Source organism: Narcine bancroftii, chromosome 3, assembly GCF_036971445.1.
Source record: "Narcine bancroftii isolate sNarBan1 chromosome 3, sNarBan1.hap1, whole genome shotgun sequence".
NCBI lineage: Eukaryota > Metazoa > Chordata > Chondrichthyes > Torpediniformes > Narcinidae > Narcine > Narcine bancroftii.
Window position 1 is genome coordinate 13,446,222 of NC_091471.1, and position 15,303 is coordinate 13,461,524.

General features: G+C 44.3%; 1 long non-coding RNA gene across 1 annotated transcript in view; it reads left to right on the top strand.

Moving 5' to 3' along the window:
• The first annotated feature begins 835 nt into the window (after positions 1-835).
• The window catches only part of LOC138756052 (uncharacterized), a 66,322-nt gene continuing 51,854 nt past the window's right edge, over positions 836-15,303 (top strand). The window contains exon 1 of the long non-coding RNA XR_011352704.1: positions 836-877. This is a non-coding gene — a long non-coding RNA (uncharacterized lncRNA). The remainder of the gene's footprint in view (positions 878-15,303) is intronic.

Here is a 15,303-nt window from a genome sequence, read left to right on the forward strand (position 1 = left end):
AGTACGCTGAGTTTTTCGAGCATTGCTTGTTTATTTTGATCTCCTTTCCTGTCCTGGCTTTACACTTAGGAGACCCAGTTTCAGCATTTGCTGGGAGCCCCTAATGAAAATACCAGCATTTTCAATGTGCTGAATGGCCACCTAGATTGTGTTTTCCCATAATACCCTTGATTGCATAATCCAACCATTATCTCCATTGAAGCTCATTTTTTTCCCCCACGAGTAGCTGAAACCCAACTTCTGGCTTCCCTTGCATACATTTGTGGCTTCACTCATTGGGTGTCCAGGATTGTCCAATTATCCTGAAGCTCCAACAATTTGAAATCGCTCAGTGTTAAAAATGGGATTCAGAAACTGTAAGAACAACATTTAAAAATGGAGCTTGTGGTTAATTCAATGATGTAATCGCGGTCAATGAGATTTTGTTAAGTTCTTACCAGTTGCGTGGACTATTCTGGACTTGCCTATCACTTCTATGTTTCATGTAAGACAATCCTTAGAGATTCGTGGCACGTGGTTATGTGGCTGGAGAACCCAAGCCTATTCAGGGATGACTCATCTCCCACTTAGGCAGCTGGGGGAGTCAAATTCAAGTTAAATAATCTGAAATTACTAAATAATTTTTAAAAATAAACCACACAGTTCATGGGATCCTCGGGGACGGAAGTTTGTCATGGTGAACCAATTACAGTACCATCCAACCTCACACCAATGCCACTGAATCTTAGCCACTCATTGGCCAAGTTGAATTTTAAAAAGTAGTTCATTCTGAGCCGTTTTACATATTACATTTTTTTTTCTTCCTCTGTGCTTTTCCCTTCTTTAAACTCTGAGCTCTGCATTGGAAGGTTCTTATTCCCTGAACTGCCGTGAAATGGTAAGGTTTGAGGTTACTTATGAGGAAGTGATAGTTTTGTTGAAAATCCAAATGCTGCCTTGTATTTCCTCTTTAGATTAAAAAAATGTTAATTGTAAAATATGGAAACATTAATCATTTTCCTGGTAATTAGGAAGCATTACTCCTTTTGGGCTCAGTCTGTGGGAAGACCACTGGGGAATATTATAACCCAGGGGGATATCTACAGTCTTCACTGGAGGATCTTCAGACTTTTCTCCAACTCGAGAGAATTGAACACAGGGACAAGATTAAAATGTTTATGCTACTGGCATATTTTTGAAGTGTGGTCCTTACCACCATAAAATGGAAATCAATCCTGGAGTGACAGGCCAAACTGTGACAACACAATTGACAAGCTTTTGAGTCGGATTTATTGGATAGATGTTTGAAAATTTTTAAACATTTAGACATACAACATAGTCACAGGCTTTTTCGGCCCGTGACGCCCAATCACACCCAATTAATCTACAACTCCTGGTCGTTAAAAGAAGAAAGGACCCTCACCACCCAGGTCATGCCCTTTTCTCACTGCTAGCATCAGGAAGGAGGTACGGGAGCCTGAGGACATTCTAGAAACAGCTTCTTCCCCTCTGCCATCAGATTTCTGAACGGACAATCTATAGACACTACCTCACTTTTTTTCTTTTGTGCACATATTTATGTTTTAGAACTCGTATCAACAGAACAGTTATTTGTAGCAATTTTGCACCTGTAATGCAAAGTTACTGCTGCTACAAACCAACAAATGTGACACACATGTTCATGTCAATAAACCGGAGTCTCATTCAAAGGTAGCGGTGGAAGTAGATACAATGGTACTTATACAGACCTCATGAATATGAAGGCAATAGAGGGGTATATACCAGGCAAGCAGCTGAGTTTTGGTATAATTTGGGCATCATGTTTGGTGCGTTATTGTGGGCCGCAGGGCCAGTTCCTGTGCTGTCCTGCTCCACTCATAAGACATTTGCACAGGTACCTCGACAGGAAATGTTCAGAGGGATTTGGGGCAAACGGAACAAGCTTTGATAGGCATGATAAAAACACAATGCTGGAGCAACTCAACAGGTCAAACAGTGTTCCTTATAAAGATACATAACCAACATTTTGGGCTTGAGCCCTTCATCAAGGTATGTAGTCAGGTGCCCATACAAAATGTTAAGCAGAATGGTTGGCATGAACCAGTTGGCATGAAAGTTCTGCTGATATAGCACAATGACATCAGCTCCTGGGACCGTACCTCGATAAAGGACTCCATTAAAATGTTGGGGCGGCATGGTTGGTGACGCAGTCGGGGCCGGACCAGGGTTCAAATCCAGTGCTGTCTGAGGAGTTTCTACATTCTCCCCTGTCTATGTGGGTTTTCCCTGGGGGCTCTGGTTTCCACCCACTGTTCAAAATGAACTGGGGGGTGTAGGTTAATGGGGTGTAAATTGGGTGGCACAAATGTGTGGGCTGAAATAGCCTTTTACTATACTGTATGGTATTGATTTGCCATCCATAAATTTTATCCATTGTTTTATTAACCTTTATCTTTCATCACTCCTGCATTTTGGTCTTCTAAAGTTTGCGTCTTCCTACAGTAAACATTTCACCTTTTCCATGTTGTAACATTGGCAGTTCTGCAGTTTCACTGCCACTGCCATGATTTATAACCTGTTTGAGAGATTCTGCGCAGGACTTCTACAATTAATTTACCTGATTTTTTTTTTTCAGATATGCTTGGCAAGGGCCTGGTGACTTGCCAGTTTTGAGTTTTCTCTGTGTTTCCCATGGGTTCCAATGTCCACCCCAGTGAAACTGCCTCTTCTCCCACTCCAGCCTGGAAGTGGAGACTTTATTGAAATGGTTTCTCTCCCATTCCAACAGAGAACATAGAAATTTATAGCACTGTACAGGCCCTTCAGCCCAGAGTGTCGTGCTGGCCTAATAACCTACTTCCTAGCTCAGTTCCATCTAATAATCTATCATCACCATTTCTGGCAGCACATTCCAGGCACCCACCACTCTCTGTGCAAAAAACCTACATCTTACATCCTTGTACTTAAAATTATGCCCCCTCATGTTAGCGATTTCAGCCCTGGGAAAAAGCCTCTGGCCATCCCACGCAATTAATGCATTTCATCGTCTTATATACCTCCATCAGGTCACCCCTCATCCCCCTTTAAGGAGAAAAGACCAAGTTCGTCTAATCTATCATCAGGAGTCATGCTCTTCAATCCAGGGAACAACCTTGTAAATCTGTGCACCCTCTATTTCACATTCACATATTTCCTGTAATGAGGAGACCAGAACTGAACATAGTATCCCATGTGGGGTCTAACCAAGGTCTTCTATAGCTGTAGCATTACCTTATGGCTCTTGAACTCAATCCCACAGTCAATCAAGGCTAATATCATAAACCTGCTCAACCTGTGCAGCAGCTTTGAGTGTCCTATGGACATGACCTCAAGATCTTTCAGTTGGTCCATATTAATATTGTATTCCGCCTTGCAAAATGAACCATATCACACTTTTCTGGGTTAAACTCCACCTACCAGTTACCAACCCAGCTCTGCATCCCACCAGGGTCCCTTTGTGATCTCTGGCAACACCACAGACTATCCACAACACCATCAACCTTTGTGTCATTCGCAAACTGACTAACCAAACCTTCCACTTCCTCATCCAGGTCATTTATAAGAAAAATATCACAAAGAGGAGGGGTCCCAGAACAGATCCCAGCGGAACACCATTGGTCACTGACCTCCAAGCAGAATATGAACCATTTACAAGCACCCTCTGCCTTTTCTGGGCAAGCCAATTTAGTTTCCACAAAGCAAAGCCTCTGGATTCCATGCCTATTAACATTCTGAATGAACCTCATATAACCATATAACCACTTACAGCACAGAACAGGCCAGATCGGCCCTACTAGTCCATGCCGTAACAAATCCCCACCCTCCTAGTCCCACTGACCAGCACCCGGTCCATACCCCTCTAGTCCCCTCCTATCCATGTAACGATCCAGTCTTTCCTTAAATGTAACCAATGATCCCGCCTCGACCACATCTGCCGGAAGCTCATTCCACATCCCCACCACCCTCTGCGTAAAGAAATTTCCCCTCATGTTCCCCTTATAATTTTCCCCCTTCAACATTAAACCATGCCCTCTAGTTTGAATCTCCCCCACTCTTAATTGAAAAAGCCTATCCACATTTACTCTGTCTGTCCCTTTTAAAATCTTAAACACCTCTATCAAGTCCCCCCTCAATCTTCTACGCTCCAGAGAAAAAAAGCCCTAGTCTGCTCAACCTTTCCCTGCAACTCAGACCCTGAAATCCTGTCAACATTCTCGTGAACCTTCTCTGCACTCTCTCTATTTTGTTTATATCTTTCCTATAATTTGGTGACCAAAACTGTACACAGTACTCCAAATTTGGCCTCACCAATGCCTTGTACAATTTCATCATAACCTCCCTACTCTTGAATTCAATACTCCGATTTATGAAGGCCAACATTCCAAATGCCTTCTTCACCACACCATCTACCTGAGTATCAGCCTTGAGGGTACTATTTACCACAACTCCTAAATCCCTTTGTTGCTCTGCACATCTCAATAGCCGACCATTTAATGCATATGACCTATTTAGATTTGCCTTTCCAAAATGTAACACCTCACACTTATCTGTATTAGATTCCCTCAGTCATTTCTCAGCCCACACCTCCAGCCTTCCTAAATCACCTTTTAATCTACAGTAATCTTCCTCACTGTCCACAACACCACCAATCTTTGTATCATCCGCAAACTTGCTTATCCAATTCTCCACCCCTACTTCCAGATCGTTAATAAAAATAACAAACAATAGTGGACCCAGGACCGATCCCTGAGGAACTCCACTAGTCACCGGCCTCCAATTGGACAAACAATTTTCTACCACTACTCTCTGTCACCTCCCATCCAACCATTGCTGAATCCATTTCACTACGTCCTCATTTATACCTAATGCCTCCACCTTTTTTCCTCACCTCCTGTGGGGAACTTTGTCAAAATCTTTACTAAAGTCTAAATAGACAACATCCACCGCTTTCCCTTCATCAACCTTTTTTGTAACCCCCTTGAAAAACTCAATCAGATTTGTCAAGCATGATCTACCCCTGACAAAACCATGCTGATTACTCCCTATCAATCCCTGTACCTCCAAATATTTGTAAATACCATCCCTTAGAACACTTCCACCAACTTGCCCACCACAGACGTCAGACTCACGGGCCTATAATTCCCAGGTTTACATTTGGACCCTTTCTTAAACAGCGGAACCACATGCGCAACTCTCCAATCCTTTGGCACTACCCCCGTGGCTAGTGACATCCTAACTATCTCTGTTAATGGCCCCACTATCTGTCCACAAGCCTCCCTGAGTGTCCTTGGGAATATTTTGTCCGGTCCCGGAGATTTATCCACCTTTATCTTTTTCAACACAGCCATCACTACCTCCTCGGTTATCCTTATATGCTTCATGACCTCCCCACTATTTTTCTTTACCTCAACTGGTTCAATATTTTTTTTTTCCAAGGCAAAGAAATCATTCAAAATTTCCCCCATTTCCTCTGACTTCTCACTCAGCCTACCCTCGCTATCTACAAGGAGTCCAATTTTATCCCTCACTAATCTTTTACTTTTAATGTACCAAGAGAAACCCTTTGGATTTATTTTTACTCTGTCTGCCAAAGCCACTTCATGCCTTTTTTTGGCCTTTCTAATTTCTTTCTTAAGATTCCTTCAACACTCCTTGTCGTCCTCCTTCAAATTCTCAGCTCCTTGCTCTTTATACCTCTGTACACCTCCCTTTTTCTCCTCACCAAATGTCCAATATTCCTCGAAAACCAAGTCTCCCTATGATTTCCAGCCTTTCCTTTGATCCTCACTGGGACATATCTGCTCTGTACCCTCAAAATTTCTTTTTTGAATATCCTCCATTTGTCATTTATATCTTTACCTGAAAATATCCTGTCCCACTCAATACTCCCCAAATCCCTTCTTATTCCTTCAAAATTTGCTCCTCTCCAATCCAGAACCTCAACTTTAGGCCCCCCTTTGCTCTTCCCTAAAACTAACTGAAAACTAACAGAGTTTTGATCACTAGACCCAAGTTGTTCTCCAACATTAATGTCCCATACCTGACCTAGCTCGTTCCCTAACAGGAGATCCAGTATTACACCGTCCCCAGTCAGTTCTTCTACTAATTGATTTAGAAAACAATCTTGTACACATTTAACGAACTCTAGCCCATCCAGCCCTCTAACTATGTGGGTATCTCAATCAATGTGAGGGAAGTTAAAATCTCCCATGATCACTACCTTATGATTCTCACACATACAAGTTATCTCCCTACAAATTTGTTCCTCTAATTCTCTTGGCCCATTTGGCGGTCTGCAATACATCCCTATTAGCACCCTCATGCCTCCTTCACCCCTCAATTCCACCCAAACAGCCTCACTGGACGATTCCTCTAAACCATCCTGCCACCTCTCGGCAGTAATGTCCTCCTTAACAAGCAGAGGAACTCCTCCCCCTTTTTTACCCCCTGATCTATCACATCTAAAACAAATGTATCCTGGAATATTAAGTTGCCAGTCCTGCCCCTCCTGTAGCCAGGTCTCACTAATTGCCACAATATCGTGACCCCACGTATCTGTCCATGCTCTAAGCTCATCTACCTTATTCACTATGCTTCTTGCATTAAAATATATGCAATTCAGAGAATGACCCTCACCTATATTCTATTTTCTACCTTTACCCTAATCTCCATCCTACCTATTTTATTGTTATTATTCCTATCTAGGTGGCCATGCTCCCTTGACGCTGCTCTCACACTCTGATCCCCACCCCCCTGCCAAACTAGTTTAAACCTTCCCCCACAGCTCTAGCAAATCTGCTTGCCAGCACATTGGTCCCCCTCCAGTTCAAGTGGAGTCCATCCCTTTTGTACAGGTCCGACCTTCCCCAGAAGAGATCCCAATGATCCAGAAATCTTATCCCTTGCCCCCTGCACCATCTCTTTAGCCACGCATTCATCCTCTACATCCTCCTATTTCTACCCTCACTAGCGCGTGGCATGGGCAGCAATCCAGAGATTACTACCTTGGAGGTCCTATTTTTTAAATTCCTACCAAATTCTACATAATCCTGTTTCAGGACCTCATCCCCACTTCTAACTAAGTAATTGGTCCCCTCATGGACCACGACTTCTGGCTGTTCTCCTTCCCCTTGCAGAATTCTGTGAACTCGATCAGAGATATCCCTGACCCTGGCACCAGGGAGGCAACATACCAACCTGGATCCCCCATCTCTTCCCACAAACCTTCTATCTGTCCCTCTGACTAACGAGTCCCCAACTACAAGTATCCTGTTCTTATCCTTCCTTCCCTTCTGAGCCTCAGGGGCAGCCCCCGTGCCAGAGACCTGACCCCCACCACTCGTCCCTGATAGGCTGTTCCCCAGCACTATCCAAATCCGAATACATGTTGCTGAGTGGCACTTCCACAGGGGTACTCTGCACTGGCACTCTCCCTCCTTTCCTCACAGTCACCCAATTCCCTGACTCCTGCCTTCTAGAGGTGACTGTCTCCCTGTAACTCCTCTCTGTCACTGCCTCTGCTTTCCTTATGATCCTCAGTTCATCCAACTGCAGCTCAAACTCCCTAACGCGGTCACTCATTATATGCAATTGGATGTACCTTTTACAGGTGTAGTCGTGAGGAACAGCTGTGGTGTCTCTGACTTCCCACATCCCGCAACTGGAGCACTTAACTACCCCAACTGACTCCATTTCCTCCTTTCTTACTATAATATGTTGTTACAAAGATACCTTACCACACAAGGAGCTCCTTTTCGGTCCCTGCTCGCCGAAGTCCCTTGAGCCAAAGTTCCAAGTCCCCACTCAGTCACAGTGCCGCACCTCGCTGGCCACTCCCTCCCTTTTTACCCCTTTTATTAGCCATTACCAATTAACCCCAATTAACTCCTTGCTCCTCCTCCTCTCACCCAACACCAGGCACTGACTCACTGCCTCCTCCGACCCCGAGTCCAACCTTTCTAAGTCCGAGGCCCGGTAAGTCCAGCTATTTATTCTACTCACCTCTCTGCTGCTGTCTCCTGGCATTGGGAACTTTATCAAATGCCTTACAGAAATCCATGTGCATTACATCCACCGCTCTACCTTCATCAATGTTCTTTGTTACATCGTCAAGGAATTCATCCAGGTTCACGAGATAGACCTGTCCCTGATGAAAACATGATTATCCCTAATCAGATTATTCCTCTCTAAATGCTTGTAAATCCTGTCTCTCAGGATCTTCTCCAACAACTTGACCACCACTGAAAAAACTTCCTGGGTTATCTATATTCCCTTTCTTGAACAGGTGAACAACATTTGCAACCCTTCGGTACTTCTCCTATCCCCAGTAACAATGCGACGATCATCACCAGTGGCTTGTTAGCGTAATGCTGTTGCAGCGCCAGTGACCCAGGTTCAAAGCCAGCGCTCTCTGGCAAATCTCCTCTGCACCCTCGACATAGCTTCCTTGCCATAAACGAACACAATCCTCCACCTGTTATCTCACCAAAGACACCTCAACAACGATCTCAATCAGGAGCTCATTTAAGGACTCTGACTTGTGTACTCGACTGATTTTTTTTCCTCTCTGTATTGCAGAGTTTCTTGACATTTCTCAATTTGTTTACATGTACGTTGAGTACAGTTTTTTTTTTGTCACTACCAAAAGGAGGTAATTCTGCCTGGCCCATAGGAGAAAGTATGACATGTGATGTCATTCATGTACATACTCATGTACAATAAATCTGAAATCTGTTCCAATGTCTTATGATCTACATTTCCTGTTGCCTCATTAATGAGCCAACATACAGAGCCATCCCATCCCATGACACACTCTCCTTTCCCACCTCCTCTCAGGCTGAATGTTTAATAGGAGTTTGTACACCAGCACATTTTATTCTCTCTCTCTCCCACCCACCCCCCACCCCCCCTCTCTTTCTCTCGACAGCACAGAAACAGGCCTGTCAGTCCATCTCATCCACGCCCAACCACTATACTGCCTGGGGCTACTGATCTACATCCGCATCATAGCCCTCTCTACTCCTCCCATTCTATACCTATCCAGATTTTTCTTATTGGTCCAAATTGGGCCCTTACACTCATCAGTTCAGCTGGTAGGCTCATTCCACACTCAAAGAAAGTTTCCTCCTGCATGCATCAGGTTCTTGAATGAAGATAAAGTGTAAAATACTCTCAATAATAACTTTTTAATAGACACATTGGAACTTCCTGGAATTCTGCCAGAATTACTTCTCTATGCTTGCAAGTATTTAAAGTAGTGGTTCCCAACCTTTTTCTCTCCACTCACTTTAAGTAATCCCTAGGCCATAGATACTCTGTGATTAGTAAGGTGGAAAGAAAACGTTTGAAATCCACTGTTTTAATGATCCCTCATTGACTCGTCATGTGCACGGTTTCAGAACTCCAAAGGAAATAGGCCAAATTACAATTTTTGTCCAGCAAAATATTTCAGTAACAATTGCGTCTAGAGCAGTGATTCTCAACCTTCTCTTCCCGCTCACATCCCACCTTAAGCAATCCCTTACTAATCACAGAGCACCGATGGTATAAGGATTACTTAAAGTGGTGTGTGAGTGGAAAGAAAAAGTCTGAGAACCACTGCTTTAAAGCATAACAGATTTACAAAGCCTGCATTCCAACTTACTGCAGTTGCATCCACTCACACTGACGAAAGGCACACAACTATCTTTAAATTGCAAAATTGCCAAACCCCATTCTTCGGCGCTGTACACGTGTTGCATTCTGCACGTGGTGGGGAATGACGTCAATCTGGAGACTGTCACCCACCAACCCCACAAACTCTTGAAAAGATGGGATTACCTGGGAAACTACATTTTGTGGATCTGTTAAGTTTTCACAAGATAGGCGAGAATTTGCAGATGCTTGAAAACTGGAGCAAAGCACAAAGAGTTTTTAGAATTTTTTTTATTGTGGCCCACGAACCCTTGCCACCCAAATACCCCAATTAACCTACAACCCCCAGTATGTTCTGAAGGGTGGGAGGAAACCGGAGCACCCGGAGAAAACCCACGCAGAAGTGAGGACAACATACAAACACCTTGCAGCCCCGGTTGCTATCGCAATAATATGCTAATCGCACCACCCCTGTTGAAGGGACTCTTCAGGTTACGCAGCATCCACAGAAAGCCAGAGACAGTTGACAGCTTGAGCCTGAGCCCTTCATCAGGAATCCCAAATGTCAGGCAAACACTCGAACAAGAAAGGTGGGGAAAGAGGGGTGGGGAGGTGCACAGGTGAATGTAGGTGGGAGGGGGAGGAAATGAACAGGATATAATTCTGGATAATGAACCTGGTCAGGTGGTGGACCACTCAGTGGGGAGCATTCTGGTGAGAGTGACCACAACTCCCTGAGTTTTAGTATAGCTATGGATAAGGATAAAAACAGACAAACTGGAAGGGCTAATTATGATGGGATGAGGCAGAAACTCGCGAGAGTAAATTGGAAACTGATCTCCAAGGGAGAAGGCACAGAACTAATATGGAGGAAGATTAAGGATCATTTGTGCAGGGTGCAGGATAGGTTTGTCCGACTGGGACAGGGAAAGAATGGTAGGAAAAGGGAACTGTGGTTGACAAAATAGCTGGGCCGCTAGCCAAGAGGAAGAAGGAAGCATGTGTTAGGTATAGGAGCAGCTCATGAGAAATATATGGTAGCCAAGAAGGAGCTTATGAAAGGACTTAGGAGAGCTCAAAGGGAGCATGAGAAGGCCTTGGCATGTAGGATTAAAGAGAACGCAAGGCATTCTATGTGTATGTGAAGAACAGAAGGATGATAAGAATGAAGGTGGACCACTAAAGGAGGTGGAGGTGGTTCAGGAGGACCTAAATAAATACTTTGCTTCATTCACAAGAGAAAAAGACATTGATCAGGGCAAGTATTGCAACTATTTTCCTTTATAATCGCTTGGACAACATGGGGACGCTGTTGTTTTTGACTGTTTATTGGAACATTATGCATTAAGAACTTTAATAAAACAATTAAACTATACTTAAAACATTAATATGTTAATACATACAAAAGAATGGTTAAAGAATTATATGGACCATCTGCATGTAACCTTGGATCGAAGTCTGTTAATATGGAGACACTCAAAGGATATGAAAACAATCTTCCAGAAAGCCATAAATATAATTTGCTTGTACGAAATACAATTTGCAGTGAGGTTGGAATAAAATAGGCATGTGCGTTGAGATTAAGGATGAGGAAGTGTTGAATCTCCTTAAAAACATTAAGACTGATAAGTCCCCTGAACCGGACATGATAGACCCCAGGTTGCTGTGGGAAGTGAGGGAAGAGATAGCTGGAGCAGTAGCTATGATCTTTGAGTCATCTTTGGCAGCAGGAGAGGTGCCAGAGGATTGGAAAATGGCAAATGTAGTCCCCTTGTTTTAAAAAGGTAATAGGGAGAATCCTGCGATTATCTAGACCGGTGAGTCTTACATCAATGGTGTGCAAATTAATGGCGAGTATCCTTAAGGGTAGGATTACTGAGCATAAGGGAAGGTCGTCAAGCCTAATTGAGTTTTTGAGAAGGTAACAAAAGAAATTGATGAGGGTAGGGTTGTAGATGTGGTCCATATGGATTTTATTAAGGCATTTGACAAGGTCCCCCATGAAAAGAAAGTCATTAGGCATGCGATCCATGGCAGGGTGGATTAAAAAAATTGGCTTGCAGATAGAAAGCAGAGGATAGTAGTGGAAGGAAAGTATTTTTCCTGGAGGTCAGTGACTAGTGGAATGCCACAAGGATCTGTTCTGGGATCCCTGCTCTTTATGATTTTTATAAATGATCTGGATGAAGAAGCGGAAGGATGAGTCAGTAAGTTTGTGGATGATTTGGAGGAGAGTTGTGGATGGACCTGAAGGTTGTCGAAAGTTACAAGAGGATATTGATAGGATGCAGAGTTGGGCAGAAAAGTAGCAGATGGAATTCAATCCAGATAAGTGTGAGGTGATGCATTTTGGAAGGACAAACCAGAAAGCTGAGTACAGGGTTAATGGTCGGTTATTTAAGAGTGTGAATGAACAGAGGAACCTTGGGGTCCAAATCCATATATCCCTCAAGGTCGCCACACAAGTTGATAGAAGAGTTAAGAAGGTCTGTGGGATGCTGGGCTTTATTAATAAGGGTTTAAGAGCAGAGAGGTCAGGCTGCAACTCTACAAATCTCTGGTCACCTCATTACAGGAAGAATATGGAAGCTATGGAGAGGGTGCAGAGGAGATTTACCAAGATGTTACCTGGATTGGAAAATAAGTCTTGTGAGGCAAGGTTAGCAAAGCTGGTATTTTTTTTCTTTAGAGGATAAACGGATAAGAGGAGACTTAAAAGAGGTCTACAAGGTTATGAGGGGCATAGATCGGGTGGACGGGCAGCCACTGTTACGCAGGGCAGAAATAGCAAACACTAGACTATATGTGTACAAAGTGAATGGAGGGAAGTTTAGGGCAGACATCAGGTGCAAGTTGTTTTTGCACAGAGAGTGTGGGTGTCTGGAATGCCTTGCCAGAGGTGGTGGTAGGGGCTGAAACAATAGGGGCTTTTAAGAAACTCTCAGACAGGCACATGGATGAAAGAAAAATAGAGGGTCACGGGGTAGGGAGGATTTATATATTTTTTTAAGGAAAATATGGGTTGGCTTAATGTTGAGGGCTGAAAAGCCAGTACTGTGCTGTAGTTCTCGATGTTCCATGTCTAGTTTCCCCAATGTAGAGGAGGTCACCATGGGGCACCAGATATCACAATACTGTTAGACATGCTCTAAATCTAAATCTAAATCTACTCTCTTATGTCATCAATTATTTTCAAGTAATATTTTTGCAATTGAGCTTTAACAGAATGTCGTTAAAAAACAACAACCTGTTGACCTCGAATGGCGCATTGAATATGTTCACCAAGAATAACAACCTGGTTGTCTACTTCAGGCAAAGGGAAATAAACATAAAATTATATACAGTTAAGCCCCTGGTATCCAGCACCCTCAAGCAAATGGCAAAAAAATAGGAAAATAAATAAAACAATTTAAAATAAATATGAATAAAATAATAGGTAAAAAATGCACAAGTTTTAAATGGTAAAAGTAAATGTTCTCTGAGGTAACACACAAACCTTTGGTGAAGATGGGAGCAGATATTCAGCCAGTGAGAGCCCTGGTCATTCTTTGCTTGTAGCAGACATTTAAAGTTGTGTGAAACAACCATGGCGTCGCCCAGGACGTAGAGCTGGTTGATGCCGCTCAGTGTTGGGGTGACTCCCTTAAAATGTCTTGTTATCCCTGCTTGATAAAAGTTCCCCCAATCAAAGGCTTTATCTGTAAACCTGGGGGAGGTGGTGGTAGTTATCTGTAGTATTATTGTTCAGCTTTCAGGTGGCTCTGTGGAGAGGGAAGAACCTGATGGTTAAATGTGACTGAAAATAAACTAAAATGCTTTCTTTTCTTTGGCTTGGCTTCGCGGACGAAGATTTATGGAGGGGGTAAAAAGTCCACGTCAGCTGCAGGCTCGTTTGTGGCTGACCAGTCCGATGCGGGACAGGCAGACACGATTGCAGCGGTTGCAAGGGAAAATTGGTTGGTTGGGGTTGGGTGTTGGGTTTTTCCTCCTTTGCCTTTTGTCAGTGAGGTGGGCTCTGCGGTCTTCTTCAAAGGAGGCTGCTGCCCGCCAAACTGTGAGGCGCCAAGATGCACGGTTTGAGGCGTTATCAGCCCACTGGCGGTGGTCAATGTGGCAGGCACCAAGAGATTTCTTTAGGCAGTCCTTGTACCTTTTCTTTGGTGCACCTCTGTCACGGTGGCCAGTGGAGAAGGCGATGGTCCTCCATTCTGGAGACGTGACCCATCCAGCGCAGCTGGATCTTCAGCAGCGTGGACTCGATGCTGTCGACCTCTGCCATCTCGAGTACCTCGACGTTTGGGGTGTGAGCGCTCCAATGGATGTTGAGGATGGAGCGGAGACAACGCTGGTGGAAGCGTTCTAGGAGCCGTAGGTGGTGCCGGTAGAGGACCCATGATTCGGAGCCGAACAGGAGTGTGGGTATGACAACGGCTCTGTATACGCTTATCTTTGTGAGGTTTTTCAGTTGGTTGTTTTTCCAGACTCTTTTGTGTAGTCTTCCAAAGGCGCTATTTGCCTTGGCGAGTCTGTTGTCTATCTCATTGTCGATCCTTGCATCTGATGAAATGGTGCAGCCGAGATAGGTAAACTGGTTGACCGTTTTGAGTTTTGTGTGCCCGATGGAGATGTGGGGGGGCTGGTAGTCATGGTGGGGAGCTGGCTGATGGAGGACCTCAGTTTTCTTCAGGCTGACTTCCAGGCCAAACATTTTGGCAGTTTCCGCAAAGCAGGACGTCAAGCGCTGAAGAGCTGGCTCTGAATGGGCAACTAAAGCGGCATCATCTGCAAAGAGTAGTTCACGGACAAGTTTCTCTTGTGTCTTGGTGTGAGCTTGCAGGCGCCTCAGATTGAAGAGACTGCCATCCGTGCGGTACCGGATGTAAACAGCGTCTTCATTGTTGGGGTCTTTCATGGCTTGGTTCAGCATCATGCTGAAGAAGATTGAAAAGAGGGTTGGTGCGAGAACACAGCCTTGCTTCACGCCATTGTTAATGGAGAAGGGTTCAGAGAGCTCATTGCTGTATCTGACCCGACCTTGTTGGTTTTCGTGCAGTTGGATAATCATGTTGAGGAACTTTGGGGGACATCCGATGCGCTCTAGTATTTGCCAAAGCCCTTTCCTGCTCACGGTGTCGAAGGCTTTGGTGAGGTCAACAAAGGTGATGTAGAGTCCTTTGTTTTGTTCTCTGCACTTTTCTTGGAGCTGTCTGAGGGCAAAGACCATGTCAGTGGTTCCTCTGTTAGCGCGAAAGCCGCACTGTGATTCTGGGAGAATATTCTCAGCGACACTAGGTATTATTCTATTTAGTAGAATCCTAGCGAAGATTTTGCCTGCAATGGAGAGCAACGTGATTCCCCTGTAGTTTGAGCAGTCTGATTTCTCGCCTTTGTTTTTGTACAGGGTGATGATGGTGGCATCACGAAGATCCTGAGGCAGTTTACCTTGGTCCCAACAAAGCTTGAAAAACTCATGCAGTTTGGGATGCAGAGTTTTGCCGCCAGCCTTCCAGACTTCTGGGGGGATTCCATCCATACCTGCTGCTTTGCCACTTTTCAGTTGTTCGATTGCCTTATATGTCTCATCCAGGGTGGGAACCTCATCCAGCTCTAGCCTTAGGGGCTGTTGAGGGAGCTGGAGCAGGGCGGAATCTT